Here is a 13,500-nt window from a genome sequence, read left to right on the forward strand (position 1 = left end):
TTCCTTCCTCAAATATTTATTTGAGCATCAACTCTCTCTTAGACACTGTGCTAGAAGCTAGAAATAGAAACATAAGATGCAGCCAGGCACGGTGGCTCAGCCACTGTGATTACTCCCAGCACTTTGGGAGGCTGAGGTGGGTGGATCATTGAGGTCAGGAGTTCGAGACCAGCCTGGCCAACATGGTGAAACCCAGTCTCTACTAAAAATACAAAAATTAGCCGGGCATGGTGGCGCGTGCCTGTAATCCTAGCTACTGGGGAGGCTGAGGCAGGAGAATCACTTGAACCTAGGAGGCAGAGGGTGCAGTGAACTGACATTGTGCCATTGCACTCCAGCCTGGGAGACAAGAGCGAAACTCTGACTCAGAAAAAGAAAAGAAAAGAAAAAAAAAGGAAACATAAGATGCAGTCTCTGTCCTAAAGGAAGACAAGGAGATGCTAGGGCCAGTGTGCTTGGCCCTATGTTAGAGTTCTATAAGCTCCCAGCAGAGCACACAGGAAGGGATGGGCGGTGATAGCAGGGAGAGTGGGGAAGGTTGGGGAAAGGCAGGGATAGGAGAAGCTTGAAAGGTCCAATTTGAACAAGGACATGAAGGTGTGAATAAGCAGCTGAACACAGAGAAGCACAGGTAGTCAGCATGGCCGAAGCACAGGGTCCCAGTGGGGAGACTGCGTGAGAACCAAGACACAGCATGAGGCAGAGGCCAGTTTGGGTGTTTGAACTTTCTTCAGAAGCTAGAGGGTGCCACTGAAGAGTTTCAAACACAGGAGTGGCATTATTATTATTATTATTGAGACAGTTTCGCTCTCGTTGCCCAGGCTGGGGTGCAGTGGTACAATCTCGGCTCCTGCAACCTCCACCTCCCAGGTTCAAACGATCCTCCTGCCTCAGCCTCCCAAGTAGCTGGGATTATTGGCATGTGCCACCGCGCCCAGCTAATTTTGTACTTTTAGTAGAGACAGGCTTTCACCATGTTGGCCAGGCTGTCTCAAACTCCTAACCTCAGGTGATCCATCCACCTCAGCTTCCCAAAGTGTTGGGATTACAGGCATGAGCCACCGTGCCCAACCAGGAGTGGCATAATTATATTTGGTTTCAGGGAGATCACTATGGCTGCAGTGTGCAGTGCAGGCAGAAGGGTTTGAGTTGGTGGTAGGTAGGTGGTTGACCCAGACCGGAGCCCATGGTGGCTGAAACACAGAGTTAGCATTGGGAGAGGAAGGGCAGGGAGAGAGAAGTGAAGCAATTGGATGTTGACTAGATTTGGGAGATGACAAAGCATGGGATCTAGGATGACTCTGTTTTGGACGCCCAGGTGGATAGATGGTGGTACCATTCACTGAATTACGGAACCCAAAAGCTGAAGCAAGTTTATGGGGAAGATAATTAATCTTGAGATACATATGGGACATCCAGATGGCAGAGCCAGAGAGCTGAGAAAGAGGCCCACCATGGCATGCTGCGGAGCCAGGGCAAGGAAAGGGACAGGGCAAGCCCAGAGAAACCTCTGCAGAACCTGGCTGGGAGGGGCAGATTGACAGTGGAAGAGACAAAGGGCACACGGTGGAAAAGGGTGTTTTTTTTGGGGGGGGTAGGACAGGGTCTTGCTCTGTCACCAGAGTTGGAATACAGTGGTGTGATCATAGCTCACTGTAGCCTCAAACTCTGGGGCTCAAGGAATCCTCCCACCTTAGCCTCCCAAGTAGGTGGGACCACAGATGCATGCCACAATGCCTGGCTAATTTTGTAATTTTTTGTAGACATGGGGTCTTGCTCTATGCCCAGGCTGATCCAGAACTCCTGGCCTCAAGTGATCTTCCAGCCTCAGCCTCCCAAAGTGGTAGGATTATAGGCACGAGCTACCATGCCCAGCCAAGGCTGGTTTTTAAGTTTAAGACATGTGAAACATAAATATGTATGCAGATTGTGAAAAAGAAGCCAGTAGAACTGGAATATTTGATGGAGAAATCCCATCTTTATGTCTTACGTCTTGTGGATATTGAACTTTCAAAGAAAAGGTAATGGTATTTGTAAGAAGCCACTCTTACTCTAAAATAAATCCTAGACAGTGTCAGAATTATAGCATAGTCCCTCTTGCCTCATCAACAGCAAACAGTAATTTTGATGCACAAATAAGGTATATATCCAAAATTGCAAGAATCACACAAAGGAATGTAACTCAGAATGGCAGGCGCAGGCCTAATATCTTCATCTGCATCTGTGTTCCAATAATATCACAACAGCATCCAGCGCTTCTCACTGGGCTTTTCTGTTTCGGTGGGATCTGTGATACAATCACACAGGCATTTTCCAGATTTATGCAGATAATACAGAATATCATTATACATTCATGACATAGACATTGACGGGCTGTACATGGAACCCAGCTATAGAAAGGGAAAGGCAAAGAAAAGGAACCTGGCAAGGAGTACATTGAAGATGAAGACACGCTGAAAATATTCCCACCCAAGCCTTCCCACTCGGCACTCAGTAGTGAGTGATCATGAAGGTTTCTGGCAGGAAGAGGACACTCAAGGAGATTGATCAAATGTCTCTTTTTTCCTCCTCCCTGATCTTCTACCTTCTGGACTGTGCTTTGTCTTTGAGGACACCAGATTCCCATGAGTAAAGAGGGAGCCATTTAGTCATTCTGCTTCCTCAGGGTGTCCCGCCCTTTTCCTTCATTTGCGGCCATTGTCTGCAGGCCTTCATCCCCTCTGGACCTTGGCAGAAGCCTGACTGGTCTTTATGCTGTGGAATCACTCAGACCCAAGTTGAAATCTTGGTTCTGATACCTTATTGCTGTGTGACCTAGGTTAAGTCACTTCACCTTTCTGTTTCCACACTTGTAAAACAGAGATGGCTACTCAATAAATGGTGACTAGTATTGCTGTTATTTATGCCTTCAATCTCTATCCAGGGTTCTTTTTCTTATCTTTTCTTTTTTATTTTTTTGAGACAGTTTCACTCTTCTCACCTAGGCTGGAGTGCAATGGTGTGATCTTGGCTCCCTGCAACCTCCACCTCCCAGGTTCAAGTGATTCTCCTGCCTCAGCCTCCCGAGTAGCTGGGATTACAGACATGTGCCACCATGCCCAGCTAATTTTTGTATTTTTGTAGAGATGGGGTTTCATCATGTTGGTCAGGCTGGTCTTGAACTCCTGACCTCAAGTAATCTGCCTGCCTTTGCCTCCCAAAGTGCTAGGATTACAGACGTGAGCCAAGTAATCTGCCCGCCTCTGCCTCCCAAAGTGCTAGGATTACAGACGTGAGCCACCACGCCTGGCCCCTAGGGTTATTTTTCTAAAGCACAGATCTGACCATGTCTCCTTTCTCTTCAAAACCTGCTGTGGTCTCTCCTTCCTTACGGAGTGAAGTCCAGATGTCTCAGCCAGGTGTTAAAAGCCCAGTCTGCCTCTTCAGCCATTATCCTCCATGCTTTCACCCTTTCCCCTGCTATGTATGCTCTTGCAGTAACGTCATACTTCTTTCCATTCCTTGAACGAACCCCGTGCTCCTCCTCAGTGCCTTTCTATTAAGTGCATCTGTGTGTTTGTCATCAACGCTTTTATTTTTTAACCTGATCAGCCTATCCAATGCATACCCATTCAAAATCCCAATTCTTTGTCTCTCTCTCCCCTAAGTGCCTTTGGGATGTAGCTTGTGTGTGCCTGTGGGTCTGTTATAGCATTTACTGGTCTGAGACATTTCAAGAATGATTTTGTATTTATTATGGTTTTAGAACATCTGGAGAGTAGGCCCTTACCTTTTTATCCTGGTATCTCTCTGTCAAGTTCCCTCCCTCTCATCCCTCTTTTCCTGCACTTAGGAGGTAAGAAATAAATGGTTGTTAAAATGAATTGAACAAGCCACTCATACTGCAGGTCTCTAAATCTTTAGAGTGAGCTGTGATGATACAGAGTTTCATCTTTACACAGTGAATTCCTTTGTGGTTATTGGTTCTGCATGTGAGCATAAAGAGGACACATAGGGTAGCTGTGTTCAGTAATTACCTTATCCTCCAAGTGGAAGAAGGTGGGGAGACTTAGCTCATCATGTCAGTCTTAACAACTAGAAAAAAAGATACAGCAAAGTGGATTTTGATGGTGTGTGGAGAAAAAAGAGTGTGGGTGTTTATGAATTAAAATGAAGAGCTCTGGCTGGGCATGGTGGCTCATGCCTGTTATCCCAGCACTTTGGGAGGCCAAGGTGGGCGGATCACCTGAGGTCAGGAGTTCAAGACCAGCCTGGCCAACATGGTGAAACCCCATCTCTACAAAAATACAAAAATTAGCTGGGTATGATGGCAGGTGCCTGTAATCCCAGCTAGTTGGGAGGCTGAGGCAGGAGAGTCACTTGAACCCGGGAGGCAGAGGTTGCTGTGAGCCAAGATCTCGCCATTGTACTCTAGACCGGTGACAGAGTGAGACTCCATCTCAAAAAAAAAAAAAAAAAAAAAAGAAAAGAAAAGAACTGAGCTCTATAATATCCTGAGGAATCGAAGGCAGTGCCTCTGTAATCTGCATCTCTGGTTTTTTGTGTAGAAACTCTTTAGTTAACTTATAGTTCCTTACTTCAATCTCAGACTTCTTTGAATACCAATCTTAGGGCATATTATTAGGTGTGACTTGAAAAGAAGTTCCATAGTCAATTAAGTTTGCAAAATACTGGATTAAACAAAGAAAATAAAATTTCTCAGGGCTTTTATTATGTTAATAAATTTTGTGAATCTCTAAAAGAGGGCATATGGTATGGGAGTTGTTACAGAATTAATATTTGTGTCTCTGCCAAATTCAATTTTTTTTAAAGAGATGGAGTCTCACTCTATTGTCCAGGCTGGAGTGCAGTGGCACCATCATAACTCACTGCAGCCTCAAACTCCTGGCCTCAAGCAATCCTCCTGCCTTAGCCTCCTGGGATTACAGGCTCAAGCCACCATGCTTGGCTCAAATTCACATATTGAAGCCCTAACCCCCAGTGCGATGGTACTAGGAGACGCAGCCTTTGGGAGGTAATTAGGGCTAGAGAGGTTAGGATGTAGCTCTCATGATGGGATTAGTGCCCTTATCAGAAGAGGAAGAGACTGCATCTTGCTCTCTCTCTCTCCCATCTGGATATGCCAGCGAAAAGGCATTCGTCTATAAGCCAGGAAGAGGGCCCTCACCAAGAACTGAATCTGCCGGCACCTAGATCGTGGGACTTCCCAGCCTCTAGAACTATGAGAAATAAATATCTGTTGTGTGAGTTACCTGGTATGTTTTTCTTTCTTTCTTTCTTTTCTGAGATAGTCTCGCTCTGTCGCCCAGGCTGGAGTGCAGTGACACAATCTCGGCTCACTGCAACCTCCACTTCCTGGGTTCCAGTGATTCTTCTGCCTCAGCCTCCCAAGTAGCTGGGATTACAGGCAGGCGCCATCACACCCTGCTAATTTTTGTATTTTTAGTAGAGACAGGGTTTCACCATGTTGGCCAGGATGGTCTTGAACTCCTGACCTCAAGTGATCCTCCCACCTCAGCCTCCCACATTTCTGGGATTACAGGCATGAGCCACTGCGCCTGGCCTGGTATGGTATTTTGTTATAGCAGCCCAAGTTAGACTAAGACAGGAGTTTTCTCAAATGTATCTGAAAATGGAATTCTTTTATAACAGCACATTGTGGTCTACGGTTTTCTGGAGTGCAGTTTGGGAGATACCGCTCTGATTTAACCTTCATAGAATCTGGAGCCTGTATATAGATTTGTTTCATCTCCTAACAGCAGCACATGATGCTCATTATTCCTTTCCTTCTATCAATGTCCAGAGGACTTCGACAGTGACTATGCATTTCATGTTCTTTATGAATCCTTTACACAGCTCAGATACATGGATTCTAGATTTCTGGTAAATATGCTAAGGAAAACCCTCTACTAATTTATGGAAGATGAGAGAATTTTTGTATCGTTCCTATCCTTACCTTCTTATTCAGAATGATGTAGGTTGTCTGTATTCAAAGGCTACAGGTAATTAAAAAGAAAAGTGAGGTATTTAATTAAATGTCACATTACACTAACAAGGAGGAAATTGTTTATTTGTACATAAAGCAGCTTGTCTTACCCTCTGTCTGAAATACATTAGAATATAAAAATTATCGGCTGGGCGCAGTGGCTCAGGCCTGTAATTCCAGCACTTTGGGAGAATGAGGTGGGTGGATCACTTGAGGTCAGGAGTTTGAGATCAGCCTGGCCAACATGGTGAAACCCTGTCTCTACTAAAAATACAAAAAATTAGCGGGGCGTGGTGGTGTGCACCTGTAATCCCAGCTACTCGGGAGGCTGAGGCAGGAGAATCACATGAACGCACGAGGCAGAGGTTGCAGTGAGCTGAGATGGAGCCATTGCACTCCAGCCTGGATGACAGAGCGAGACTCCGTCTCAAATAAATAAATAAAATAAAAATAAAAATTATTTGGAGGAGTGCCTAAACAGCTAAGACCTTCACTGTCTGGAACTTTTAGAAAACCTGATTGTTAGGGTTTAACCCATAAATTCACGAATATTCAAAAGTCTTCCCTTTTTGGAGAACTTTTTCTTTTTCTTTTTCTTTTTTTTTTTTTTTTGAGACAAAGTCTCGCTCTCGTCCGCCAGGCTGGAGTGCGATGGCGCGATCTCGGCTCACTGCGACCTCCGCCTCCCGGGTTCAAGCAATTCTCCTGCCTCGGCCCCCCGAATAGCTGGGATTACAGGCGCCTGCCATCACGCCTGGCTAATTTTTGTATTTTTAGTTGAGACGGGGTTTCACCATGTTGGCCAGGCTGGTCTCAAACTCCTGACCTCAGGTGATCCACCCACCTCGGCCTCCCAAAGTGCTGAGATTACAGGCATGAGCCACTATGCCCGGCCGACTTTTTCTAAAATGTGTTTCGTGCTGCCTTGCCATCATAACTAGAAAACACTGAACATAACTGAGCCTTTGCATTAGACTCGGGATATGGAAATCCCTTTAGGGCCTATTGTTGTGTGTCACATAGTTTGACCCAATACAATCTTTTCCCCAATGGTGGTGATTTGGAGTTCCTTCTCTGTGTTGATTTTTTTTTTCTTCCTTCCTTCCTTCCTTTCTCTCTCTCTCTTTCTTTCCTTTTCCTTTCTTTTCTTCTTCTTCTTCTTCTTTTTTTTTTTTTTTTTGAGACAGGGCCTCACTCTGTCACCCAGGCTGGAGTGCAGTGGCATGATCACGGCTCACTGCAGCCTTGACCTCCCAGGCTCAAGCAATCCTCCCACCTCAGCCTCTGGAGTAGCTGGGACTACGGGCATGCACCACCACATCCAGCTAGTTTTTTGTATTTTTAATAGAGACAGAGTTTCGCCATGTTGGTCAGGCTGGTCTCAAACTCCTGGTTTGGGATTACAGGCATGGGCCACCACACCGGCCTGATTTTTGTCTTTAAATACAGGCGGTGGCTCACGCCTGTAATCCCAGCACTGTGGGAGGCTGAGGCAGGCGGGTGACTTGAGGTCAGGAGTTCAAGACTAGTCTGGCCAACGTGGTGAAACCCCATCTCTAATAAAAATACAAAAGTTAGCTGGGCGTGGTGGTGGGTGCCTGTAATCCCAGCTACTCGGGAGGCTGAGGCAGGAGAATCACTTGAACCTGGGAGGTGGAGGTTGCAGTGAGCCAAGATTGTGCCACTGCACTCCAGCCTGGGTGACATAGAGAGACTCAGTCTCAAAAAAAAAAAAAAAAAATCACTATGGTAGGCAGCTCTTATTTCTCATTCTTGTCCCCATGCCAGCCTCTTGCAGCCCGCATTTTGCTCTCTTCTCTTCCTGTCTCCTCACTAATTTTCTTCAGGCTGTTAAGCAGAGCACAATAGAATCTATTTTAGAATCTGTTTTATTTTATTTTATTTTAGTGGAGACAGGGTCTTGCTCTGTCACCAAGGTTGGAGTGCAGTGATGCAATCCTGTCTCACTGCAACCTCAACCTCTCAAGCTCAAGTGATCCTCCCACCTTAGCCTCCTGAGTACCTGGGACTACAGGCGTGTGCCACCTTGCCCAGCTAATTGTTGTATTTTTTGTAGAGGCAAGGCTTTGCCATATTGTCCAGGCTGGTCTTGAACTCCTGGACTCAAGTGATTATCCCACCTCAGCCTCCCAAAGTGCTGAGATTACAGGTGTGAGCCACCACACATGGCCTAGAATATTTTTTAAAACAAGAAGGGCCTAGAATTCTACAAGAAAATTATACAGGCATTAACTGTTCAGAAGCCATTGCACTTATTTCTATTTTTACTTTTTAAAAATGTTTTTCAGGGTGCTACAGTGGCTCATACCTGTAATCCCAACACTTTGGGAGGCTGAGGTGGGAAGATCACTTGAAGCAAGGAATTCAAGACCAACCTCTACAAAAAATGTTTTTTAAAATTTACAGAGCAAGACCTTGTCTCTACAAAAAAAAAAAATTAAAAATAAAAAAGGTAGCTGGGTGTGGTAGTATACACCTGTGGTCCTAGCTACTTGGGAGACTAAGGCAGGAGGTTTGCTTGAGGCTAGGAGTTTGAGGCTGAGTGAGCTAAGATTGGGCCACTGCCCACTCCAGCCTGGGTGGCAGAGTGAGACTCTGTTTCTTTTCTTTTCTTTCTTTCTTTTTTTTTTTTTTGAGACAGAGTCTGGCTCTGTCACCCACACTGGAATGCACTAGTGCGGTCTAAGCTCACCGCAACCTCAGCCTTAGGCTCTCCTGCCTCAGGCTCCCGAGTAGCTGGGACTACAGATGTGCACCACCATGCCCGGCTAATTTTTGTATTTTCAGTAGAGATGGAGCTTAGCCAAGTTGTCCAGGCTGGTCGTGAACTCCTGACCTCAAGTGATCCACCCACCTTGGTCTCCCAACGTGCTGGGATTACAGACATGAGTGACCACGTCCGGCCAAGATCCTGTTTCAAAAAAACAAAAATGTATTCCAGATAGGTGAGTTAACCAGAATGTTGGGTTTTTCAAATAAATTCAGTAAACTTATTCAAAGCTGAATCCTAATTCAATTGCCCAATGACCCCTGACCTTTTATATTATTTTATTTAAAAATTTTTTTTCAGAAACAGTGTTTTGCTATATTGTTCAGGCTGGACTTGAACTCCTGGGCTCAAGTGATCCTCCTACTTCAGCTTCCACCCCTGACTTTTTAGTTTATTTATTTATTTATTTATTTTTATTTATTATTTTTATTTTATTTTTTTGAGATGGAGTCTTGCTGTGTCACCAGGTTGGAGCAGAGTGGCATGATCTTGGCTCAACGCAACCTCCGCCTCCTGAGTTCAAGCAATTCTCCTGCCTCAGCCTCCCGAGTAGCTGGGACCACAGGTGTGCGCTACCACACCCAGCTAATTTTTGTATTTTTAGTAGAGACGGGGTTTCACTATGTTGGCCAGGATGGTCTCAATCTCTTGACCTCCTGATCTGCCCATGTCGACCTCCCAAAGTGCTGAGATTACAGGTGCGAGCCACTGCGCCCAGCATTTTTGTTATTTTGAGATGGAGTTTTGCTCTTGTTGCCCAGGCTGAAGTGCAATGACGTGATCTCAGCTCACTGCAACCTCCACCTCCTGGGTTCAAGTGATTCTCCTGCCTCAGCCTCCCAAGTAGCTAGGATTACAGGCGTGCACAACCATACCCAGCTAATTTTGTGTTTTTAGTAGAGATAGGGTCACCACGTTGGCCAGGCTGGTCTTGAACTCCTGACCTCAAGTGATCCAACTGCCTCGGCCTCCCAAAGTGTTGGCATTACAGGCGTGAGCCACTGTGCCCAGCTAGCACCTGACTTTTTAATTGATAGGGCACAACACCTTCTATTTTAGAAATCTCAAAGAAGGCTGGGCGCGGTGGCTCACGCCTGTAATCTCAGCATTTTGGGAGGCCAAGGCAGGTGGATCGTCTGAGGTTGAGAGTTCGAGACCAGCCTGGCCAACGGTAAACCCCATCTTTACTGATAATACAAAAATTAGCCAGGTGTGGTGGCACATGTCTGTAATCCCAGCTATTTGGGAGGCTGAGGCAGGAGAATAGCTTGAACCCGGGAGGCAGAGGTTGCAGTAAGTCGAGATAGCACCACTGCACTCCAGCCTGGGTGACAGAGCTAGACTCTGTCTCACAAAAAAAAAAAAAAAAAAAGAAGAGAAAAAAAGAAAAGAAATCTCAAAGGATTCACAGTCTGGAAGTCTGGCCACATCCTGTGGTAGATAGGTAAATTCTACCAATAGTCATAGTCATAACTCTTCAACCATTCAGAAACAAATGTGTAAAATAGTCAGATGAGCTTCCTGAGTTCACACAGCAAAACATCTAGGGAATAAGAGACATTTGACTTTCAGTCAGTCTCTCTCTATTTGCTAAATAACATTTCCTCTTTGGTTGCACAGCTAAATTTAAATAAAATAATGAAGGTTATTTGTTTATTTGAGACAGAGTCTTGCTCTGTTGTCCAGGCTGGAATGCAGTGGTGTGATCTCAGCTTGGTGTGATCTCAGCTCATGCAACCTCTGCCCACTGGGTTCAAGCGATTCTTGTGCCTCAGCCTCCCAAGTAGCTGGGACTACAGGCATGCACCACCATGCCTGGCTAATTTTTGTATTTTTAGTAGAAGGGGATTTCACCATGTTGGCCAGGCTCGAACTCTTGACCTCAAGTGATCTGCCCGCCGCAGCCTCCCAAAGTGCTGGGATTATAGACGTGAGCCACCGTACCCAGCCAAAGGTTATTTATTTATCAAAAATATTCAGTTAGTGGATATGATGGTTAATTTTATGTCAACTTGCTTGGGCCATCATGTGCCCAGATGTTTGGTCAAACATGATTCTGGGTGTTCCTTTGGGGTGTTTTTGGATGAGGTTAACATTTGAATCAGTAGACTGAGTAAGGCAGGTTGCCTCCCCTAATGTGGGTGGACCACATCCAATCAGTTGAAGGCCTGAATAGAACAAAATGGTTGACACTTCCCCCAGTAAAGGAGAACTCCTCATGCCTGACTCCTTTTGAACTGAGACATCAGCTTTTCCTTGCCTTTGGACTTGAGGACTTGAACTAAAACACAGACTCTTTCTTAGTTCTCCAGTCTGCTGGCCTTCTTGTGGGAACTACACCATTAGCTCTCCTGGGTCTCCAGCTTGCCGACTCACCCTGCAGATCTTGGGACTTGTCAGCCTCCATAATCATGTGAGCCAATTCCTTATTATCTATCTATGTATTTATTGATCTGTCTATTCATCCATCCATTCATCCTATTGGTTCTGTTTCTCTGGAAAACCCTAATAGAGTAGACATACACTAATGTCAACTAATTAAACTATCCCCAAAGGCCTATCACTCCTCCAGCAAGAAAATCCCCCTTTGAAATGCTTGGCTGTACAGAATTCAGACAGGACCATGGATTTTTATCGACCAGAGAGAAATCAAATTCAATGTTGAAAAAAATTCTAGTACTGAGATACTACATTTCTGGAAGATAGGCACTATGCTAGTTTTGCTTTATAGTTTTAGTACAGTGAATAATATAGAAATTATTATTTTTGAAATGAAACAACATTGTTTGATGGTGATGATAAGAGTAATGATAACCAGTAGGGCTTTGTAAGCTAGTGTTGTCATGATAATGCAAACAAGGTAATATCTAGAGCAACTGGGAGTGATAGAATTTATTGGCGGAAGTCCACTCTGAAGGACGGTCCTTTTGTCTTGCTGATACTACAAAGAGGTGGGCTTCTATACTCAGCACTGACTGTGAGGCCAGCTTTTTCTCTCTGCTCTGCACCTCTACCCTAGTGTTCTTTTCTGCCCTCTCATGCTCCTTTTCAGTGTCAGTGCTGAACACAACCCTTCTCTGCCTCTCAACTCCACCTCACCATTGTCCTGTTTTCTTCCATCCAATAAGGAAGGAGGGCGGGGCTGTGCCTTCCCTGGCAGCCAGCATCTTGGGACTTGCTTCAGGCTCCACCTCCCACACCATCCACCACCCGCTGTGGACTACACAGCTCTCACCCAGATGCTGTTTTTCCATCCTAGGAGCTGACCTCATTGTCCCTGGGGCTGGAGCCATCTATAAGGCGACACTTGCCAATTTGGGGGTTTATGGCAGTTTTGCATTTCTGGCACAGAAGGAGTCAGTCTGTCCCATCGTCTTTTGTCATAAATAAGGTATTAGCAACCACCTTTACTCTCTGCGCACAAACATGGCTGAAAACACAGAAGTGCGACTTGTATGTCACACATGGATATAGATTCACTAGTTTAGGAGCGTGGCTGCTGTTTATGGAAATTGCCAGCATACAGTTCTGCTTCCTGTTCTTGCAGACCAGCATGACATTTGGCTCAATTGAGCCCCTGTCATGAGTTGCCACACAAACATTGTCTGTCTGGTGCTGTCATTTCCTGGCAGTGAACAATTATTCCACATTGCCTCAAGATGCCCTCCCAGTGTCCCTCTCATGGCAGCAGAACCAGTCCTCAAAAGGCAAATGTGTGGCCAGAGCATTCTTCTGGAGAACATAGGCAGGAACAAAGCCAGTGTGGTTTACTGGAAAGCACACCAAATATAGTCCTAGGAGCATGGCCACACTATGTAGACAATAGAGGAACTGGCCCCCCTCCCACTCACCATTTAGTTGTCACAACCACACACGTGCCTTCCTGTGCCTTCCCTACCTGACATCATGAGGTGGGAAAGGTAGCAGCAGTTGGCTCTTTTCCATAATCACTGATCAGCCCCGCCACATAGCACTGTCAACTGGAAGCTACCACACACCCATAGTAACCCAGCTAATAGCTGTCTTTCTAGATTTTTTTTTTCACTGATGTGCACTGTGTTCTTGGCCATAGCCCTAACTTTACATGCTTCAATTTCCCCATTCTTTAAAGGAATTTAATAGCAATCCAAGTTAAATTCTGCATCCTTAGAATAGATTGTGTTATATTAGTGCAAAATATATTTCGTCATATGTACATTGAGAATAATTAACTTCTACCTTAGTAATCCATCAAGTATCCAACTAATACTTACTTAATGTCTGCTCTGTACATGTCATGGTACTACAGGCTCATTTTGAAGTTTTAACAACAAATTATATATTACTTGGAAATTTGTGTCTTTAAAAAGCTAATATCAATGGTTATTTCATATTTTAAATGACAAATACCTATTCAATACTTGGGATTCTTTAAATAATAGGAATTTAAATGCAACAGAGGGATAAAAAGCGAAAAATTCCGTTCAGACATCAGGTTTTATGAGGACTAAATATAATGTTAGTAATAAATGATGTGGAGTTTCCTTACTGGAAAGTACTACTTATGCCAGGCACAGCAGGTCACTTCTGTAATCCCAGCACTTTGGGAGGCTGAGGCGGGAGGATCTCTTGAGCCCAAGAGTTCAAGACCAGCTTGGGCAATTTAGCGAAAAACTCGTCTCTACAAAAAATTTAAAAATTAGCCAGGTGTGGTGGCATGCACCTGTAATTCCATCTGGAGTCT

This window comes from Pongo pygmaeus, chromosome 1 (assembly GCF_028885625.2).
Source record: "Pongo pygmaeus isolate AG05252 chromosome 1, NHGRI_mPonPyg2-v2.0_pri, whole genome shotgun sequence".
NCBI classification, from domain to species: Eukaryota; Metazoa; Chordata; class Mammalia; order Primates; family Hominidae; genus Pongo; species Pongo pygmaeus.